Source organism: Camelus ferus, chromosome 19 (genome assembly GCF_009834535.1).
Source record: "Camelus ferus isolate YT-003-E chromosome 19, BCGSAC_Cfer_1.0, whole genome shotgun sequence".
Lineage (NCBI taxonomy): Eukaryota > Metazoa > Chordata > Mammalia > Artiodactyla > Camelidae > Camelus > Camelus ferus.
Window position 1 is genome coordinate 24,288,882 of NC_045714.1, and position 22,441 is coordinate 24,311,322.

The 22,441-nt window shown below is 47.5% G+C and overlaps 1 pseudogene; it reads right to left on the reverse strand.

The window, feature by feature from the left end:
• Nucleotides 1–510: 510 nt before the first annotated feature.
• LOC116657792 lies at nt 511–21,927 on the reverse strand (annotated as a pseudogene).
• Nucleotides 21,928–22,441: the final 514 nt, after the last annotated feature.

Here is a 22,441-nt window from a genome sequence, read left to right on the forward strand (position 1 = left end):
GCTCCTCCAAATCCTCCATCAAAACAAATGTTACTTTCTAGTCTGCAGTTTGTTATCTTTATAGGAGTGCAGAAGTGCTGACAACCTTAAAGGTCAGTGCCCCGAGAACAGGCTCTGCTGTCTATTTCAGGCTACAGGCAACATTGTTTTACAAAAGGTGCAGAGCCGGCAATGCTAAGCCTGGGAGACTGGGCACAGGGTTAAAGTTTAAGGAACAGATCTAAGGTGGACTCAGATTTGCTCTTTTCTATTACATCATCAGTATTTGTTATTGTCACTGTTTTTTAAACTGCATATGAAAAGATGCTCAAGTTCACTAATAATTAGAGAAATGCAAATCCAACCAGCAATGTATTGAAAAATCCAAAGTAATCAAAAGCAGAGCATAGGACAGTGAACCCTCAGTGCCCATCTGCTGCAAGGATCACGAGCTCCTGCCACTCTCGTTGGACAAATACTCAACATCCCTGCTTCTATGCGATTGTGTGGGTTTTTCCTGGGGGGGGTAATTAAGCTTATTTATTTTAATGGAGATACTGGAGATTGAAGCCAGGACCTTGTGTAGGCTAGGCACATGCTCTACCACTGAGCAGTACCATCTCCCCCTACCCAGGCTTTTCTGGCACACATCCAAGACATCATTTCAGCCCTAACTACTTCAGTTATTCAATACTCACTTAACTGTATTAAATTACTCATTACCCCAATGAACAGGCACTGAAATCAAAACAAAACTGGCCTTCAGTCCTCTAGCCACACAGATGTACGTCCCCACCCTAGTCAGAAGACACTGGCTCGCCTTTCATGTGGACTCTTGGCAAGATATTCTGGAAAGGGGCTGTGTGCTTCAGGTCACATAATTCTAAAAACCAGAACAGAGAAGTTCACATTAGGTAGTTTATCTCACAACAAAGATGGACAAAGAAATCAGTGCTGAAAACAAGGCACATCTTTGTCATTTAGTGTAAAATAAATGGAGTCTTGGGGCTGGTGGAAATGTTCTCTGCAGTCCACCGAGGTAGCTGCCAGCCACATGTGGTGATCAAGTCCTTGGCTGAGGAACTGCGTTTTCAGTTTACTTACTTTTGACTAACTTCAATGTGGATATGCACAAACACAGCCTCGAACATGGCCTTTGCTTTCCAGCATTGATGGTCTGACAGCCATCCCTGCACAGGTAGAAAGAAGGCACTTCCTGTGCAAACAGGGCAGGAGGCAGGAGGGATGGCACCAGTGTCCCCAGAGCCCTGGAAAAAGTTCTGAGCGGTGGCCCTGAATGTGCTGTTGGGTCACCAGCTCCTTTAGAGAGGTGATAACACCCTACACCATGCAAGGCCCATCCACTCTCCAGGAGAACCCAATGTAGAGAAAAATTTACTTCCAGCATCACAGGGGTGACAGAACTCCCAAAGCCCCACCGTGCATCCACAGATGGTCAAGCACAGGGCACCCTTCCCGAGTGTGGGGCCCGCAAACAGGGGAGGGCTCTCCCGACTGTGGTGCCTTCACCTCAGGGCTCAACTGTCCACCTAACCTGAAACCATAATAAAGCGGTTATTAAACAGAAATCAGAGAGTCAAAACATATGACTGTCAAGAGTTTCCCTTGAGGAGCTCCCCCAAGGTGACAGCAAAGCTAAGACCAAGAGGAGGGAGAGAAGGCTTTCTGTCCCCAACAGGTGAGGGTCCTGTTGTCACCTAACAGACACCTAATGCAGCGGTCAGCTAGCCATCCCTGGCTCCACCAGAACCCCCCAGAAGGAGGCTGACCCCTCAAGCTCCTGGTCACCTGTGCCTGAATCCTGTGCCCAGAATACATGTGGACAGGTGCCCTCTTAGCCAGCACACACACGAGCTGTTCCCAGGCCTCCCGCACTAGGAGTGTGTGTGTGTTGGGGGGACATACTCAAGGAAGGAGAGCATCAAATGGTGAGGAACAGCTTGCAAACAGGAATGAGGGTGGTGTCTGTGGGAGCCTATGCATCTACAAAAAGGTACAGGAATGTCACCACTCATGTGCTATTATCTCCAGGACATACTTACTGTCAAGGAAAAAATGCAAAGTGGAGACGGGTGATTGGCCAGCCTGCACCAATAGGGCAGGAGGGCATTTGGAAGGTGGCTGAGTGCAAGAAAGTGGACTGGCCAGTGTGTGGCATCACGGGGACAGTGCCACACAGACAGGGTCTCTACCGGTGGTAAAGCACCTGCCTACCAGCAGTGCCCCACCAGACGGCCCATCCAGCCATCTATGCTGCTTCCTGCTGCCACAGCCAATGAGCTCAAATTTTTGCCCCCAAACCAAACCATAGAAAGATAGTGAGTGGCTGTAAAAGTCAGCATTAGAAACAAACAAGCATGCAGCAATGTGGGTGGATTTGGATAGCATCATTTTAAGTGAAATAAGCCAGAAAGAAAAAGAAAAACACCATATATCATTCATATGTGGAATCTAAAAAAAGAAAAAAGAGGACACTAATGAACTCATCTACAAAACAGAAACAGACTCACAGACTTAGTAAATAATCTTCTATTACTGGTGGTGGGGAAGTAGGGGCTGAGACGGGATAAATTCAGGAGTTTGAGATTTGCAAACATTAACCATATATAAAAATAGATAAAACAAATTTCTGTACAGCACAGGTAATTATACTCAATATCTTCTAATAACCTTTAATAAAAAATAATATAAAAATGAATATATGTATGTAATGCATAACTGGGACACTATGCTATACATCAAACAGTGACACAATGTAACTGACTATACATCAATTAAAACAAAACAAAACAAAGCAGTGTAAAACTATTGTAAAACAAAGTTTAACAAGTATACACACATACAAGTTAAAAAGAATAAACTACATTACCAAAAATTTCAGGTTGGGTTTAGATGGCAGAATTTGAAAAACAAAATGAAACAACCCTTCTCCAGAAAGCTATAAGAAGCATCTATCTAATGCAAAGATTCAGAGCAAGATCGACATTTTTGGTTACTGAACAAATTCCCGGTGCCAGCCAGGGCCACCACTATCCTGGAGCCTCACCACAGGCACAGTGTCCCCGGAAGCTGGGGGATGGCTAACCCATTTGTCTAATTTGTGGCAATTTGAAGGCCACATCCATCCTTAACATCTCCATCTATATTAGTGGGAGCCCACATGGATGCCAAATGTAATTTACCACCACTTTCCTTGGAGACATGAAAATAACCACCAAGGAGAGGTCAGTGTCTGGAGTCTGGATGTGATGAGATGGAGTGCGAGCAGCCAGGCATCTTCCACTTTCCAAAGTCCACCCCGTGGACCAACTGGAAGACATTACCCCTATTTCTATAAGGACCAAAGCAACAGTGCAGAATTCCAGACTGGAGCTGAGGAGACTGCACTCAGCTTGGCTGCAGGCCATTTTTTATCTATGTTTTGGAAGCAGCCATCCACTCATAAGTCAAAGCTTTAAGATCAATTGACAGCTATTCATAACATCTTTTCTAGATGTCCAGTTCCTCACTGAGGGGAGTCATTACATGGTGTAGACTTGAGACCCAGGCCCAGGTGTCATAAGGAAGGAGACACCAAGGATGTGTGTCAGTGGGCAGCGGGGCCCAGCCCTCATCCACCTCCTGAGAGCTGGAAGGTCCAACCACTGTTGGGGCCTGTCTCCCAGGGCTGGGGGGCCTTTGAGAGTCCTAGACACCTCAGAAAGTCTATGCTTGTGTCCAGGGATAGACAACAAGAATTTAAGGGTCTGGGCAGGTAAGCATCTCATCTGTCCCAGATTTTTCTTTTCCAAGGTTTTTTTTTTTTTTTTTTAAGTATTTTTCATTACTTTATTTATTTATTTATTTATTTATTTAGGGGAAGTAATTAGGTTTATTTATTTTACTGGAGGTGCTGTGGACTGAACCCAGGACCTCGTTGCATGCTAAGCACTCGCTGTACCACTGTGCTATACCCTCCTCCTTCTTTTCCGAAGTATCTAACACAGGATCACACTCCTTCCAGAAGCCAACAAATGTCCAAGTGTTGCCCTGACAACTCCTTTCAGCTGATAATTGATGAGTTCTGCCCCTCCAGCTTCAAACTCCTGTGGTTCCATATATTTTTCTCCTGTGGAACAGAATATAATTATTTTATTGTATTATATCATTGTGCTGTATTACATTACCTTATACTGTAATGAGAGGTACTAAGATTATTTTATCATCAAGGTTACCCATTTGTAGGATAATCACCAGTGAACCCAACCCATCTTCAGTTATTTTAGACAGAACAATGAAAAGTCAGCAAGAAAACAGTTGTTCAAGAAAATCAATCATCTGAAAACTAGAATTTTTTAAAAATTAAAGTGTAGTGATTTACAAGTTGTGTTAGTTTCATGTGTATTGCAAAGGGACTCAGTTATACATATTTATCTCTATTCTTTTTCAGATTCTTTTCCATTATTGGTTATCACAAGAGACTGAATACAGTCCCCTGTGCTGTACAGTAGGCCCTTGTTGGTTATGTATTTTAGATATAGCCATGTGCATCTGTTAGTCCCAAACGCCTAATTTAGGAGTTTGGTTCCATAATTATTTTTTGTTCATACAAGGCATCCTTGACATTTTCTATTTTGTAAAGGAAAAGCTTTTGACAGTTAATCTTATTTCCTAAAAGGGCAGCAGGACCAGAAGAGACCCCAGACACTAAGGAGTCCCTGCCACTAACCCGATCAATCCCACAGAGTGGCACCCGCCCTGCCCTGGAGCCAGTGACTAAGGGGCTCCTTCAGGCCTGGACACACATGGATGAGGCTGTGCTTTATGTGTGTGTTCACAAAAGCCACACGTGAGGGGAACTTTTCTATATTTAACATTTCAATTTCATGATAAGTGATTACTATCTAAAGGAATATTCCGTAACGTATTTGGTTATAAAACATTCACATGTATTTAGGGTGAAGATTCAGCTCTCCCTCAGCTGTTCCTGGGGCAAGGCTGCCCTGGACAGCAGCTTCTCAGGGAGCCACACGCCACCTCCCCGCCACCGGTGCCTGCAGGTTAAGGTGGCCATGCGAGTCACAGGGGGCAGGACAATGAGGGCCTGGGGTCCCCTTCTCTGGAAAGGGTCTCCTGGCAGCAGAGCAGCAGAAGGAAACCTGGAAGATGTGGATCCTGACAAGAGGTTGTACCCAGCACACTTTGATTTTTGCAGACACACATGTGAGGTGGCCAGTCCCTGTGGCACAGCCAGCCCCTACAGGCCTGGCAGTCTGACTGTCATTGTCCAGCACAGTGTACAGGGCTCCCTTGTCTTGGTCATTGCACAACACAACCCTGCCCCTGCCAAGCTGCCAGGGCCCTGGAGACAAGAGACTGCTTTAAGAAGCAACAGAGCAGGAGGAGAAGGGACACCTCAAGTGGTAAAGTGTGTGCTTAGCATGCACAGGGTCCTGGGTTCAGTCCCCAGTACTGCCTTGAAAAATATATAAATAAACCTAATTACCTCCCCGCAAATAAACACCAAAGAAGCAACAGAGCAAAGACCTCCCTATATGGATCCAGAAAGGCAACACAATTCCCACTGAAATCCCAATATGCTTTTTTAACCCACTTGGCAAGCTGATTTTAATCCTTCCAAAGCAGAAACAGGATCCACGAAGAGGCAGAAGGTGCTTGAAGACATAAGGTCAGGAACACGTCCTGTCAGGCGTCAGGACTGAAGTTAGAGCTACAATGCATAAGACTACGAGTTGGAAGCCAGGGACAGATGCACAGACCAGTGGGACATGGAATAAAGCCAGGAGACAGAGCAGCATATCCACTGGGAGCTGCAGGGGGACAGAGTGACCCTAGGGACCAGCAAGGAGAGGCATCAGTCCTTCAGCTGCTGGAGGAGGGACAGCTGGTCACCCCCCAGGGAGAGACAAAAATCTTCCTCCACATCTCATATCGGACACCAAAACCAACCCCAGAAAGATTAGAACTGAAATGTAGAAAGCAAAACCTGCAACGTGTAGATGGAAATACACAAGAATATCTCCATGGCTCCTAAGTAGCAAAGGACTTCTTTTAAGCCATACAAAATGTGTTAACCATGAAAAAAAGTGACTATATTCAAAGAGTATCAGTTTATCAAATACCTTGAGTGAAAACTCAAGCCACAAATGGGAGAGGTGTGTGCATCAAATGTAACACAGAAGATACACAAATTATAGTAAAATGGACACATGACAAGAAGGGAGCATTTAGCAGCAGGGAAGATGCCCTGCTCCTCAGTCCTGAGGGAAATGCAGAGTGAAGCCCATGAGAGCCCGTGTCACACTCACTAGGCCCTCAGTTCAGAGCTGTCAGTGGACATGACCTACAGGGGACAGAGGGACAGGCTAAATGACACCAGAGGCAATTGGTGGAGAAAGCAGGTGTCCCACATGTGATTTCTTAGTGATGGGGGCTCCTAGTGTCTGCTTTATCAGTCTCTCCACACAGCAGGGATGGGGCACGTGCAGTGATTTAAATGTAAAATAATTGAAATTCAATAAAATTTAAAAATCAGTTCTCCTGTCACATGGAGCCGCACTTCGAGGGCTCAACAGCCTCAGCTCTGAACTCTCCATCACAGACAGCGCTCCCGGGCAACGGCGCTCTACACCTTACGTGTATGTCACATACGTTCATTTAGATGCAGCAAATACTATATAATAAAACATTCTGACGATGCTCACAGAGTAAACCATTCTTTAACGATGAGCTCCATTTCATATCTGTTTTTCTTTTTTTAATGATTTTTCAAAATTTCCAACTTTATTTAATAAAATGGGTTTTGAATAGAACAAATAGAAAAAATTCAGTAGTAGTATTTAGAAATATATACAGAGAGAAATATAACATCATATGTAGAGATAAAAATAGCATAGGAACCAAAAGAAATGATGCCATGATTTGTTAAAGCTTAAAAATCATATTTCCAAATAGAAAAAAAAGTTTACTTTTAATTTGAATGTTTTTCTGTTTTTCGATTGTAGGAAACAAATTCAAATTAAAGTATGATAGTCAAGAAGAAAACACTTGCTCCCCTTCCCTGATTAATGATCCCAATAAATCAAGCCTCTAAATCCTTCCTGTCCCATCACCCCCGGGGCGGGGCCCGGCAGGACCCGGGCAGGGCTGGGCACCCACCAGGCTCAGCTGGCTGGGCAGGCAGAAGAGGATGGTGTCACTCACCTCCCGCAGGTTCTGGAAGCATGCTGTCTTCAGCTCCGTGTACTCAACGACATCCTTCATCTGGAGCTGGAAGAATCTCCAGGATGCCTGTGGTAGTAGAGGGTGAGTCTGGGGTTGGGGGAGGCTGGAGGGGTAGGAGATGCCCCAGGGTGCCGCCTGGGGTACCTGGCTGGGAGCATTCTCTGACATGGCCACCGTGCCCCCATGGGCATGGCCACCCGTCTCCTGACCCCAGCACAACCTGGACCCTGGGCCTCAGCTCCAGAGCCTCTGTCTCTGTCAGCCCTGTGCAGAGCTCTTGTTACTGCGCTTGGCAGACACTGTGTGTTTTGCACATTGAAGTTTGTGGTGACCCTGCATCGAGCAAGTCTTCAGGTGTCATTTTTCCAACAGCATCTGCTCACTTCCCGCCTCTGCGTCACATAGTGGTCATCCTTACAATAGTTTAAACTTAAAATTTTTTTGTTTTTTTCCCCCTTATATTATTTTTGTTTTTGCTTTGAGGGCTTGGATTTACTTATTTATCTACTTATTTGTTTATCTATTTATTTATTTTTAATGGCAGTACTGGGGATTGAACCCAGTACCTCATGTATGCTAAGCACGCACTTTACCACTTGAGCTATACCGTCCTCCCTTAATTTTTAAACCCTTTTCTATTTTTTTAATTAAAATTTATTTATTTATTTAGCCAAATGGAGAGGTAATTATTTATTTAGTTTGTTTTTAGGTGGAGGTGCTGGGGATTGAACCCAGGACCTCGTGCTTGCTAAGCACACACTCTACCACTGAGCTGTACCCTGCCCCCATTTTAAAGTTCATTATTATATTTGTTAGGGTGACCTGTGATCAGTGGTCTTGGATGTTACTATGCCAAAAGGTCACAACTTGCTGAAGGCTCAGATGTTGGTTGGCATGTTTCAGCAATGAAGTGTTTTTTAATTACGGTGTGTACGTTCTTTAAGACATAATGCTATTATGCACTTAACAGACTACAGTCTAGTGTAAACATAACTTTATATGCCCTGGGAAACCAAACAAGTCATAGGGGCTCACTTCTTTGCGGAGGTCTGGAACCAAACCCGCCATGTCTCCCAGGTTTGCCTGTATCTTCCAAGGAGGCATCGTGTCCAGCAGAGGTAGGAAAGGTAATTGATAAAACTCACTTCACAGGCACAGAGGGGAGCGCACTTAATCTGATAAAGGACATCCAGGAAAGCCCTGCAGCTAAACTCCTACTCGGTGGTGAAACCCGCACAGCTTCCCCCAGGGCTCCTGAGCAAGACCATGCATCTCCACTGCTGTCCTGGAGGCCCTGGATGTTGTGATATGGCAGGAAAAGACACAAGGCATGAAGCCTGGACAGAGAGTCAGTGTCCTCTGGCTCAGTCCTACACTCAGTGCTGACCCAGTCAGCACTCCCCAAGCTGACTCCGGAATGGGTAGTCACACAGAAGATGTGGAAGAGCTGAAACAACCCCAAGAGGGACAAACTCAGAGACTTAAGAGGTTTCAAACCCCTCACCCCAACAGGTCAGCCCTGAGTGCTGATCCACAAGGACCATGTCCCTGCCCACCCAAGAGGCCATCCTTTCTTCTCGTGGTCCACCGCCCACCTCATCCATCCCCAGATCTCCACATCACCCATCGTGAGCTCAGACCCTCCTGGGGGGATATTCCTCCACATGTGTAGCCCCCCAACAGGCACTAAAGAGCAGGGTGTCCCCAGCAACACAGTGTCATCTACACGAGGTGCACAAGGTGCCATAGGCCCGGCCACACAGTGGGATGAGGACATGTAGGGAGCGGCCCTGAAGTCCACAGCTCTGCCCCTAGACCAGCTCTGGATTTGGCTAAATGGCTTCATCTCCAACATTAAAAATGCCCTCCTCTGGCCAGGATCTAAGCACCACCTTTATGACCCCAGTGTTACCATCTGTTTCTGACAACGGACTCAGGCTCCTGAGCCAGTCTCACCAATGGTCCTTTCCCTCCCCAGCGGCCAAATGGGTCACCTCGCCATCTCCCGAGACACCAGCAACAGCCCTGGGGGCTCAGCCTCACCAGCCAACTGCCCATCAGAGCAGTCTCCCATGGGTGGTCCACATGTGGGCTTAGCAAGGCAGTCATCCAGCCCTCAGGAAAGTATTAATGGATACAAGATAAAAGGCAGTTTTGTACGAGACAAGGGCTCCTGTAGTCCAGTTTTATCAAGGACGATGCTTTCTGAGATCACGAAGGCTGTTTGTGTGGGGAGCCCCAAACCAGTGCTAGTTCAGGCCATGCAGGTCTGGCACCCTGCAGAGCACCCCTGCCCCAGGGCCCTACAGCCAGCCAATCAGTGTGATAGATGGGCTGCACCCTGCATGGAGCTGCCCCCAGGCCTGGGCCAGTCAAGCCCAGCGGGCAGCTGGACCTGGCAGTCAAGCTCCCCACCCCTCCCTGGTCAGTGATGTTCAAGATCCGGGTGTTGCAGAAGAGCTGGAGGTGCACAGGGTTCAGAGCCCTGTCACCCCCGCCCCACAACCCCCACAAACCTTCCTGCAGCCTGCTCCTGGCTGAAAGGCTGCAGACCATCAGGCTCTGGTTGGCCCCCACCTCCTCCCAGTGGGGAAAGCAGATCGGAAACTTGTCAGTGACTGCCCACTCGGTCTCCCTCCCTGCGGCTGGGCTGACACTGCCCCTGCCCCCCGTGCACCCAAGGAGGTGCCGTGCTCACTGGGAGAGCCATACTTGTGCCGAGGCAGCCGGCAGACTTCAGATATCACCTCCATCAGCTTCTCCTCATACTGCAGGATCGTGCCTTGCAGCTGAGGGAGAAGGGCCGTGTCAGCCACCAGCCCCCACTGCCCCACAGGCCGAGGTGTGACAGGGACTTGGGAAAAGGTGTCTGTTCATAAAATGCCCTGTGATGACCCAGGACTGATAATCACTGGCTGCAAAGGAAAGCCCCACTACACTCACCCCAGGAAATGGGTGCAGAATCCCACCCCCAGGAAGGCCGCACACCTAAGGGGTGCACACCAGGCTCCAGACCACCTGCAGCAGCTCCTCCCTGACCACCGCGATGCCCTGGAAGCCCGCAGCTGGCAGACGATCTGGAAGAGTGGGGCCCCCACGAAGCTGTGGCAGCTGCCATAAATACCTGAGTAGGCCAGGTTCAAAGGCTGGGGACAGAGAAAGTCAGTGCTTGATGAAGTCTCGGGGAATTCAATGTAGCCCCTACGTGCATGTGAAGAGGAGGAACTGCTTGGCAAAGTGCATGAGTATTCAGGGCCCCTGGGTGGAGGGATCTGGAGAACCTGTTAGACCCCTCTTACTGGTATCTATGATTTCAACCTGAAAACACGAAAACAAACTTGCTAAAACAGAAGGAAAATAAAACCATTTGGTTTTCAACATTTATTAAACTGCTGATCCTACAAAAACATTTTGAGATCCTGCAAGAATAAATGAAATTACTTTACAGCCTCCTTGCTGCCCCCATGGAACTGCTCCCAGTCTCCTGGGGGAGACATGCAGGACAGACTCTGATGGGGTAGGGGGAGCTGCATTCTCAGGGATGCAGTGTGGGATGGTAGGAAAGGTAATCAGGGTGGCTTCCTTTAAGAGGGGACCTCCAAGCTTGTCTAAGGACATGGGCACACACTCAGCATGGAGACTCCTAATGCAAGCATTCAGTGCTATGCATTTCCCTCACACACTTCTTTAGCTGCACCCTGCACATTTTGATATATTTGCATTTCATTTAGTTCAATGTCTTTTTAAAAAATTTCCCTTGAGTCTTCCTCTTACCCAAGGTTTATTTAGAAATGTGTTCATCTGCAAGTGTTTGGAGATTTTCTTGTCATCTTTTTGTTACTGATTTCTAGTTTGAGTTCACTGTGGTCAGATAACACACTCTGTAATATTTCAATTTTTAAAATTTTGTTGAGGTCTGTTTTAGGATATGGTTTATCTTGGAGAATGCTCATGGGCACTTAAAAAGAATCTGTGTGCTGCTGTTGTGGGGTGAAGTGCTCTATACACGTCAATAGTATCCTGTTGGTTGAAGGTGTTTGGCTGACTTTCTGTGCACTCACTCTTTCAATTACTAAGTGAGAGGAAGGCTGACTTCTCCAGTTACAATTGTGCAGTTGTTCATTTCTCCTTCCACTTACGTCAATTTTTGCTTCAAGTGTTTTGAAACTCTGTTGTTTGGTGCATCAACATTTAGGATTGCTGTATTTTCTTGCTTGACCTTTTTTATCATTGTGTCGTATTCCCCCATCCCTGGTAATATTCTGTGCTCTAAAACCTACTTTATCTTACATTTATACAGTTACTCCTGCTTCCTTCCTTCCTTCCATCCTTTCTTTCTTTCTTTCTTTATTAGTGGGGAGGTAATTAGATTTATTTATTTGTTTGCTTCTTTATTTAATGGAGGTACTAAGGATTGAACCCAGGGCCTCATGCATGCTAAGCACACACTCTACCACTGAGCTGCACCCTCTCCCCTACTCCTGCTTTCTTTTGATTAGTGTCTGCATGATACATCTTTTCCACCCTTTTATTTCCAAACTATGTGTATCATTAACTTGAAGTGAGCTTCTTATATAGTCATGTTTTTAATCCAGTCTGCCCATCTCTATCTTGTAACTGTCTTCAGACCACTGACATTTAATACATTTACACACAACGTGATTACCAATATTTAAGTAGGTTCTGTTTCAGTCTTCTTGCAGGTCACTTTAACATGTCTGAGACTCCACTGTGACTTGCCTGTGGCATTTCTGACAGCATCTCTGGCACAGGTCTGTCGGGGTGCTCCAGCTCTTACATCACACATCACGTAAGTCACCACAGTCTGCTGCTATCAGCATGGTACCACTTTAAGTGCAGCGTAGAACTCTGACCTCCATTTAGGTCCCTGATGTTTCCCCCTTCTCCTTTTATAACTGCCTTAAATATTTCCTCTACATACACAGAGAGTCCCATCAGGACAGCAAGGATTATAAAAATTCAGCACAGCAGGCCTGGTTGCTCAGCCCCAAACATGCCAGCCTACAACTCCTGGGAACTCAGCCCATGGACTGTTGCCTTTGTTACCGACTGACAGCTGTTTTCTACACCTGGGACATTGCCATGACATACAAGCTTGTCTATGTTGTTCACAGAAACAGTGATTGTTGAGGAGCTCCTCCTTTCCTTCTGGGGGTTCTGGGGTTTCAGTGATGGGGGCTGGTCACACAGGTGGCTGTGCCTCTGTCCCCTAGTGAAAGCTTTGGTCCCAGGTGTTCTGTGGGCTACTCTTTCCTGGGCAGGAACAGTCTGCATCCCAGGTCCCATGTGACCCACAAGAGGGACCACGGAACACCTGCACCCACTTCCGTCACCACCTCTGCATCTTTCTGCCTCACTGAGTCTGTTCTGTGTCCATTTGTCATAATACACTCAGCTATGAGTCCGTCTAGAGAATTACCAAATGTGCAGGTGGTCCTAGGACTCCCACAACACAAAGTCTGAATCTAAACCAATGATCAAATGCCAGACTGACCATGGTGGAAACACTGTCAAACACCTGTCCCACACCCATGCCTACAACCCTATTAGACTCGTAAGACCATGTCCTGATCATGGGCTCAGACACAACCTCCTCCAATGTCCCTCCTCAAAGCACAAAGGTGCTTTCAATGCTGGGATTCTGGGTCAGGTTTTTCTTGATAATAAGTTGTAATGCTTGAAAAACAAATCATTAGTGAAATCAAATTGCCTCATGTTACAAGTGAGAAAATTCACTCCCAAAGCCACCTTGACTTGCTTGGGACCTGGGGCTCAATGACATCTAATCCCCGCTCCCCTTGACCAGTGTCTGGCTTCCTGGTGACCTCAGTCACCCCAAGGATGGCACAGCCCAAGGGCAACACAACCAGAGCGATGTCACTACTGAGAGGGAGGGGAGAAGGCACTGCTTCTGGAGAGGGAGAAATTCTAAAACATCTGCTCTAAAACACTCAGACTCAGAGGGAAACCTCCCAGCTCAATTCAAGAAACAGTGCTGGCACGCCCGATGTCTCACCCAGAAACCAGAGGACAGCGGGCTCCAGACTCATTAGCCACCTGCCCTGGGTTCTCTAACGCCCCACCACTGTGCGTCTTCAACTGGGAAGTGCAGACACTTACAGGAAAGAGAATCAGTGACCTGCTCAAGAGCGCTCACTCAGAGCGGTGCCACTACCAAGAAGTAACCAGACTTCACGTAAGGGGCACCCAGCTAAGTCGGTTTTAACCCCATGAGACACTAGCCCAAGTTCACCACTCCTAACAAAAGAAAGGATCAGGTTCCCGTGTGTCCCACAACCTCGCAGGGGCGAGTGCCCCACCTGCACTGCCCACCTCGCTCAGCGGGGACGGCGCCTTCTCACGAGGAACACGGCTCAGCTCCACGGCACCAGGCTGTGGCATTCCGCCTCTTTTTGATCCTCAAAAAAAGTGTCATGTAAGAGGAACAGTCAACATCAGCGTTGCTCATGCAAACTTGTTAAGACTTTCTTATGAGTCCAAACACTCTAACAAACAGTCCTTGTTTTGGTTGTGAGAATACAAATGACACAAACATAATTTCTCAAACAGGCTGAAATCCTTAAGGCCAAGTTCAGTCACCTCTGCTTTAAGATGAGCGATCTATTTTTTCCTTCCCCCCAGGTGGACACCTTCTTTGCAGGTGTCCTGCAGTGCCCCCTGTGGACACGGAGGGTGTGAAGGTGGACCCCCAGTGCCTCGGGACTGGTGGGCTCATGGCTTTGTCTCACAGAAGTGGAAACACTGCTGTCTCTATGTGCGAGCACTCCTGGAGGAAATGCTGCTGAGGGGACCTTCACGCCGTGGTGGGCAGCAGCTCTGGGGGGCCTCTCAGAACCACCCCACAGGCCCTTTCCCCAGGACTGCATCCTCCAGAGACCTGAAGGATGCCGGCCAGAGGCTTGCAGACCTAGGGAAGCCAATCAGAACATCCTTCCCTGAGGGCATCCTCCTCTCAGGACCATTCTGTTTGGAGGCTGACTTCATTGTGCCCCACGACCTGCTTGCAGGGTATGCGTGGTCCTTTTCAGTGATGGCACTGCATCCCCTGGACAGTACCTTGTTCTAATGCTCTTGGTGGCCAGTGAGTTTGCCACCATGTTTTTTCTGAGGATGTTGTACATTATGCCAGTAACAGATATTACTTTGTACTTGAGTGATTTATTTCCACAGGGGTCCGGCTTCCCACCAGTGAGAGAGAACACTTAAATACTGGTGAGTGCTGGCAGATGGCTGCCCCAAGTCACACGGTCTCACATGCACTCCTGCGGCCATCCTTAAGGCAGTTTCACTCCCCCAGCCTTTTCTGATCTGAGAGGCAAAATTACTCACTGCTGTCATGTTTCTCTTCAATCACTGGTGAGGCTGGAGGTCTATTTTTATTTTTCTGCTACATTTTGGGGAAAGTTCTGCTCATTGCATCTGGCTCTTTATTTTACTACAGAGTATCTCTCATAAAACTGTAAGAGGGTTTTAAATATTCACAGTGCTAATGCATACCCGGCCACCGTCAGCCTGGACATGTGCCTCATCTCAGGAGCCAGCGAGTGTCCTGCGCCCACTTGCCTGTGGTCTCTGGGTGTCAGCTGTTCCCCACCTGCCCTCTCCCACCTCATCTCCTCCCTTCAAGGTGTCACACTTGGCTGGGCCCCCTACCCCTCTGTCACAGATGTGCCCCCAAGCCTCTTTCACACACTTTCTTGGCTTGATGTTCTGAAGTTTTTAAATCTGCCAATCATCTCACTTCCATTAGTGCCAGCAGTGAGGCTGGGTCCACCCACCCCATGACCAGAAGGCTGCCCCAGCTCAACATTACTTGTCAGAAAGGGAAGAACAGAAAGGAACTGTAACATTTTGTATGTGGTGTGATAAGTTTAAATTACTGCAACTAAACTGATTCAAACTAAACTTCAAAATATAAACACAAAAGAACCTACCCTTGATCCATGCAAATACTGGAGTTGTGCATTTGGCTGTTTATCTCTTTGAAATTCTTGAGAGAATGGTAATATTGTTTAAACAAATCTAGACAAGAGAGATGAAAGAAAGGAAGGAAGGAAGGAAGGAAGGAAGGAAGGAAGGAAAGAAGGAAACCAAAAGTTTAATGGTAGTTCTTTAAAATTCAAAACTTTCCTATCACTCATCAATTAAGGCTTCCTCCCAATTAACTGATGTAATTATCATATAGGAAAATTCTGAGACACAAATACTCTAACGTATGAGAAGTGTATCCAAAGTTGAGGAACAGAGAGAGAACACCAGGGCCGTCTAGCACATAAACAGTCTCCAAACTTGGCACCAGAACATCTCAAGCCTAATTCAGTCCTTTGACAACTGGGAATGACCAGGAACTCGGGCCTGGCTAATCCTCTGGACATAGCAGTGATGTGGGGACAGGAGCAGGAAGGCAGACTTGGGCAGTGAACTGGTCACTCAGGTCACTGGTTATGTGCTAGCAGAAGGTGAGTCTATAACCTCACTTGCTGGGCCAAGAGACTGTGGCTTTGTAATGGATTAGGAGCCACTGAAAATCAGATGCTTGGATTTTAAAGCAGAAATGTCAATATCTGCTAACACTTTCAAATTGGAAGGGTTTGCTTAAACATGTAAAACTTTTGCAAAGGAGCATGATTAAAAAAATATGAAAGGAACCCTCCTACACTGTTGGTGGGAATGTAGTTTGGTACAACCACTGGAAAATAGTGTGGAGATTCCTTAAAAAATTAAAAATAAAGTTACTACATGATCCATCAATCCCACTCCTGGGCATATATCTGGAGAAAACTCAAACTTGAAAAGACACATGCACCCCAGAGTTCATAGCAGCACTATATACAATAGCCAAGACATGGAAACAACCTAAATGTCCATTGATAGATGAATAGATAAAGAAGATGAGATATATTTCTACAATGGAATACTACTCAGCCATAAAAAAGAATAAAATAATGCCATTTGCAGTAACATGGATGGACCTAGAGATCATCATTCTAAGTGAAGTCAAGAAAGACAAATGTCACATATCACTTATATGTGGAATCTAAAAAAAAGATACAAATGAACTTATATACAAAACAGAAATAGACTCACACTGACATAGAAAACAAACTGTGTTACCCAAGGGGAAGTGGGGAGAGGGCCAAATTGGGAGTTTGGGATTAGCAGATACTAACTACTGTATGTAAAATAGATAACAAAAAAGCACTACTGTATAATACAGGGAACTATATTCATATCTTAGAATAACCTATAGTAGGAAAGAATCTGAAAAAGAACAGATAAATACACATATATGTGACTGAGTCACTATGCTGTACACCTGAAAACTAGCACATTGTAAAACAACTATACATTGATTACAAAAATACAGATTTGCTCATTACTAAATTCTAAGACCTTGACTAACACATATTGCACTTTTAGAAATTAACCAAGGATGTAACTGTCAAAACAACACCAGCGCACGAAATGAACATGTGCATCTGAGGGGAGGACAGCGGCCCAGCAGCACTGAGCACATTTGCACAGAAGCAGCATGTTGTTGAGTGGCTGGATTTTGTCCTCATCCTTTAAAGAGTGTTGAGTGTTTGTGGGCAGATGGCTAAACTGCTTGCAAGTCAGCTGGATCCTTTCATGACCTGTCAGGGTGTGCAGCAGACACTCCTCTAGGGCTGGTACTAAGACAGGCCCTTCTGGCAACTCTCTTCGAGTGCCCGGGTGCTCAGTGAGGTTTCTCTGTTCTTGCGGGCAAGGCCCAGTGAGCTCTGGGAACTAGTCCATCTACAGCAGCTCCTCCTCTCCTAGTCTTGTGTACAGAGATTAAAATTCAATAAAAGACTAAAAAGGGCACCTAGGTTGGTCTCAGGAGCTGTTTCTCTGTGTACCTCTCTCCTTTCCCATACTCTGCCTTGCAAATTCCAGCTGTTTTGGCTTCCTCAATTTCCAATCTGTCTCCTCCACTGAACAAGATGTCCAAAGTGCCTCCAGGCAGAAAGCCAGGGAGTCACAGAGTTCACATCCCTTGTTTCCTTTCCCTCAGGGGAACATCCGGTGAAAACAGTTGTTTCATAAATTGTGTCCAGAGTCTCACTTTCTTAAGGCAAAAGAGTAAATCCAAACTTACTCCAATATCCTAAACAACATTTTTGGGGGGTAATTAGGTTTGTTTGCTTGTTTGTTTATTTTATGGAGGTCCTGGGATTGAACCCAGGACCTTGGGCATGCTAAGCACACGTTCTACCACTGACCTATACCCTTCCCCCCAAACAACTGTTAAACACCATATTTTGACCATATAAATTTCTAAATCGAAAGACCAAAAAAATGGAAACAAATACTGAATTCCAGTTACTAGGTTTGTGTTTTGCAGTGGGTAGGGTCAGTAATTCTGAAGCTACTTTCTGCACAGTCTAGAACTGAGCAAATGAGGGAATACACTAAGAATGATGAAACAAGAACCCTCAGTGTAGAAGGAAGTTACAGAAATGGAACTGAAGCCTGCAGTGCTGAATGGAAACTGATGACCACAGTGTGAATTCATGGCTTCGACAGACATGGAAGGAGATGCACGTAAACATTAGGGGTTTAGCTGTGTACCCCAAAACAGAACTCGTAGTCCTAATCACCAGCCTCTCAGAATGTGCTCATTCAGACACAGGGTTGTTACAGATGTAATTAGTCAAGATGAAGTCATTCTGGAGCAGAGTGGGCCCTTAATCCAATACAACAGGGCTCATGTCCTCACAGGAAGAGGACAGAGACACAGAAGGAAATCATGTACCGACAGAGACAGAGACAGAGACAGGCTGGAGTGATGTGGTTGCAGGCCAGGGACCGCTGGCCACACCACAAGTGGGAAGTCAAGAGAAGTCCTTTCCCAGAGTCCCAGAGGTGCCAGAGGCGAGGACATACCTAACACCCAGGCTTGGCTTAATTTTAAAATATTCTCCATTAAAAGGAGTCCTGGTGAATTGCAGATTTCAGGGATAAGGTAGAATTCCAAGATGAACCTGGAAGCTCCTGCGGTGCAGAAAGTAGGACAGGGCTTCAGAACCCTGGGGACAGCCCAGAAGACACAGAGACAAGGCAGGAGGGGATCCCACCAGCCAAAACATGGCCGACTTGAGCCACAGAATCAAGTCCTGCCAGTAACAGATTATAATCCCGTGTTAGGATCCCTGAGTCCTCACTCATAGTAAATGAACAAACGAATAAACACTAACAAGCGCACACAGCAGAATGCCAACTACTACCTGTAGATGGAATGAAAACGCCCCCACATCACCACAGTTCAGCCACCGCAGTGAGAACTGCCTTGTGTGAGAATCACCAACAGGTGCTGAAATCTGTGGGTCAAGTTTTAACAAGGAGCAAGTTATTTAACGTCTCAAATTACCTCCTTATAAATTACTTATCAACTTCAAACAGAAAAATGGTACAATGCCAGCAGAGAAACTTGGCAGCCACCATCCTGAGCACGGCCAATGGTGGGACAGCCTCGTGGTGCACCACACCCCACTCAGGACACACCCTCCTTCAGTGCTGTTCCAGCCAGAGGGTGACTCTGAGCCCAACTGCTGGCTTACTGCCAAGGCTACAGTATTGTCACAGTGAGATGCTGTACAGGTTAAACTTGAAGTCTCAAGGCCACCTAAGCATCCTCCCAGAGCCACCTAGGCATAACTCATGCATCAGGAATAAGCAGCAAAATAAGCAGATATGCCAAGCAACAGGGAGTTCTGGTCTCCTGCAAGCAGCTCTCAGGAAACCCTGAGGCAGGAATTAAAACACTAGGTGCACACTGCGGTTCTCACTCTGGACACACAAAATGCCTTTTCCAGGTAATGAAACGTTAAGCGGTTCCACCAGAAGACCTAAAAATACAGGATGGCTCTTGCTGGCACTGACTGGAAGGGAGAGGCCCCCAGAGCTGCTCTGGTGTGTGCCTGCCTGAACTGCACCCCAGGTTTCTGGGCCCGAGGAGGCTGAGGTCATATCACACTGGCCCCAGCCAGCACACATGCCAAGGTTGTAGCTCTGACACACATGACACTGGGTTCCCGAGTAATCACCTGGCCTCCAGGTGCCTGGGCTTTGGGCAGGCTCTGCAGACCCGCCCGCGGGCTCCCAGCAAAACACCAGGTGAAGGCAGCTTTCTGCTCACCAACATGATGTAGATCTCATGCTGTGCAGGCTCAGGGAACTGAGGGTAGAGGTCCTGACCTGAGTTCTGACCACCTCGGCTCTGACATTGGGGCTCCTGCCACCAGTAGGACAGTCAGCCCTGGACAGTGAGGCTGTTCCCTAGCATCAGCCACAGTTGGGGTGAGGGCACCCACGTGGGCCCAGCTCAGAGGGTAGAGCCTCAGAATCTCTTTCCCTAACTCCACACTCCTCACCCAGCTTTCATCCAGATGCCTGAAGCATCTTTCAGGAAACACAGTGATTCAACAGAAGAGTTTACAGCACGTGCTGAACGTTCCTCCTCATGTCATTTTCACCTGCCCCACCACCACCCCGCAGTCCTTCCACAGCTCCTGGTGTTTCTGAAGACTCAGCCCATCTGAATTATTATCACCAAGATGACCAGGACAAGTGGGCGATGTGTGCATGCTGTGCAGTGGGCACAAAGGGGGCCCAGGGAACATTTCAACTGTTCCTTTTGCAAGATCTCTGGGAATCCCTTAAAAGGGAGACAAAACACTAGACAATCAAAAATGCAACTGAAAGTAATACCCAAAAATCAGCTCCCGTGTTGCCTGATTCTGCTCCCCACCCCCTGTCCCCACTATAATGTATTTTCTGGACTTGCCAACACTGGGTTCTGTTATGTTTCACCTTTGGAGATGCCAGTTCTAAGCACTGGGCAAAAATGATTTAAGGGACATAATAGAAATTCATTCCAAAGGTTCCAAATGGACCAACCTAAGCAACAAACATCTTGCAAACACTGCCCATGACTTAAACAGATATTCAGAAGCACAACATCACGTATATACCCTTGCTAACATGGCGTGTTCTCCTTTGAGATCATGTGGGAAAAAATGTGTATTTAACAGTATGCCTAATAACAACTATTTCTGCAAAATAAAAAATGTACATCTTCTTTGACTATATGGCAAAAACTCTAGAAGATATTTTTACAATGGAAATCATTAAGAATTTAATTATTTCCATGTATAGAAATATATATATATACATGTATATATATAAGATTTCTAGCTTTTCTACAATTATGGCGTATTACTTGTATAATAAAAATATTTTTTCAGTTAATTCTAACTCTATAACAACTTTAAAAACAAATGTTTCAAGAAAGTGGGCACTCAGAAGGGAGCTGACAGGGATGAGTGGTCTCTCAAGTTTGGTTCTGGTGGCTTATGCCCAGCCAGGCATGGGGACCCCTGACCCAAGAAGGCTCCTCCACCTGTGGCCCCTGTGGCCACAGCCACATGTCCCCTCTGCTGCCTGGGGCTGGGCCAATGGCTCTGATGCACAGCTCCACACACCAGGAACAGGCCTGCCTCCCCATAAGGAAGGTGACGCTGGGTCCCAGACAGACAAGGGACACCAACAGGTATGATCAGACTGCAGGAGAGCCTCCCTTCTGCCCTCAGGGTCAAAGCTCAGCCCCTCTGGATCAAGGCACAAAAATCTAGGCCGAGAAGTCAGCCGTGATTAAGCCAACACGTGGTGGGATGTTCAGACGCAGTAATGAAGCAAAGTAAAAGCCAAAGACACTTATTTTTAAGCAGTGGTGATGACACTCACACAGAAGCTCACATACACTGCACACACTGTCTCTTACACACCCACCATCACTCATATTCCCCCCTTCTCTCACTATTACTCACTCACACACTCTTACATACATGCACACTCCTGCATGTGCTGACACAGAACAGGGCACAGAGAGGACAAGCCTCAGGCAGGTGGATGCCCAGAGTGCAGGGGCCACCCCAGGGCCACCCCAGGATGTGGGCCGCATCACAAGGCGGGACTGCACGACCCTGCGGCCAGCAGCCATGCCACCCACCCAGTGGGTCACTTTGTGCTGCTCAATATAGGAGTGAAATGGTAGGTGGGTGGGAGGCTGGCTGACCAGCTGATCCTCATGTTCCCCAACATCTCAGAGTAGAACCAACGAAAAGAGAGGCGCCCAGCACTGTTCCAACATCTGCAGACTTCAAAGTGTGCTGGTGGTGCCCACCCTGGCAGCCTGCCGTCCACATGCAGCACGGGGTTCACCCTGAGCCACGGGGGGTGCTCCAGAGAAGAGCCCTGGTCCTGCCACGTGGTCTGCACAAGCCATGACCACACCACACTCCCAAGGGCTGGCCCAAGGCTGCACCTGAAAACATGGGAGACCAGGAGGGCCTGAGCACCCTGGATGTGGGAAATGATGGGGGATGGGGGCAGGGTGGAGGCCCTGAGACCATCCTGCTAGATGCCCATTGGCGGGGGCGCCCAGCACCATCCCTGAGGCGGCAAGCTCATGGGCTGGCGGAGCTGCTGTAGCAGCAGTCGGGTGGGAAGCCAGAGCTGAGCTCCCAGAAGATGTGGAGGGTGGCTCTCCCACAGGGCGCCAACACGTTGTGGCTGGCCTCCCAGAACATGGCGTCGAAGCTGTCCAGTCAGGTACCTGCTCAGCAGCCTGTGGGTCATGCAGTTGATTTCCAGAAGGCCATCCAGCTCCTATTGGACCAGAGATGGGGTGTGAGGACAGAGCTGGGCCTGGCACAGCAGCTTCCATCCCCTACACAGGCAGTGGGGGGGGGCAGGGTGGACAGACCAGGGTGTGGGTGGTGAAGGGCTGCACTGTGGGGCCCTGAGGTCTAGGCCAAGTGCACACAGGCGCCTGGCAGGGGACATGCGCTTGCTGCCCACACCCCAATTCAGCACATCCTCTCCACTGCTCCTGCAATGCCCTCTTTTTCACAGTTGCCCCCCAGGGCCACTGTCCTTTCACAACACTGTGGTCACCTCCCCACTGTCCACTGCTGGCCTCCAACCCCCTCACAGGGCAGAGAGCACTGGGATGTGTCCACAGCCACCTGCTGGCAGGCTGTGTCCTAAGGTGTTGGCCTGAGTCAGCAGTCCCTAAGGTGCACCTGAAGGTATTCCAAAGAGAGGCCAGCACTTTCAGAGCCAGCCTCCCAGGCTGTCACACTGACTGTCC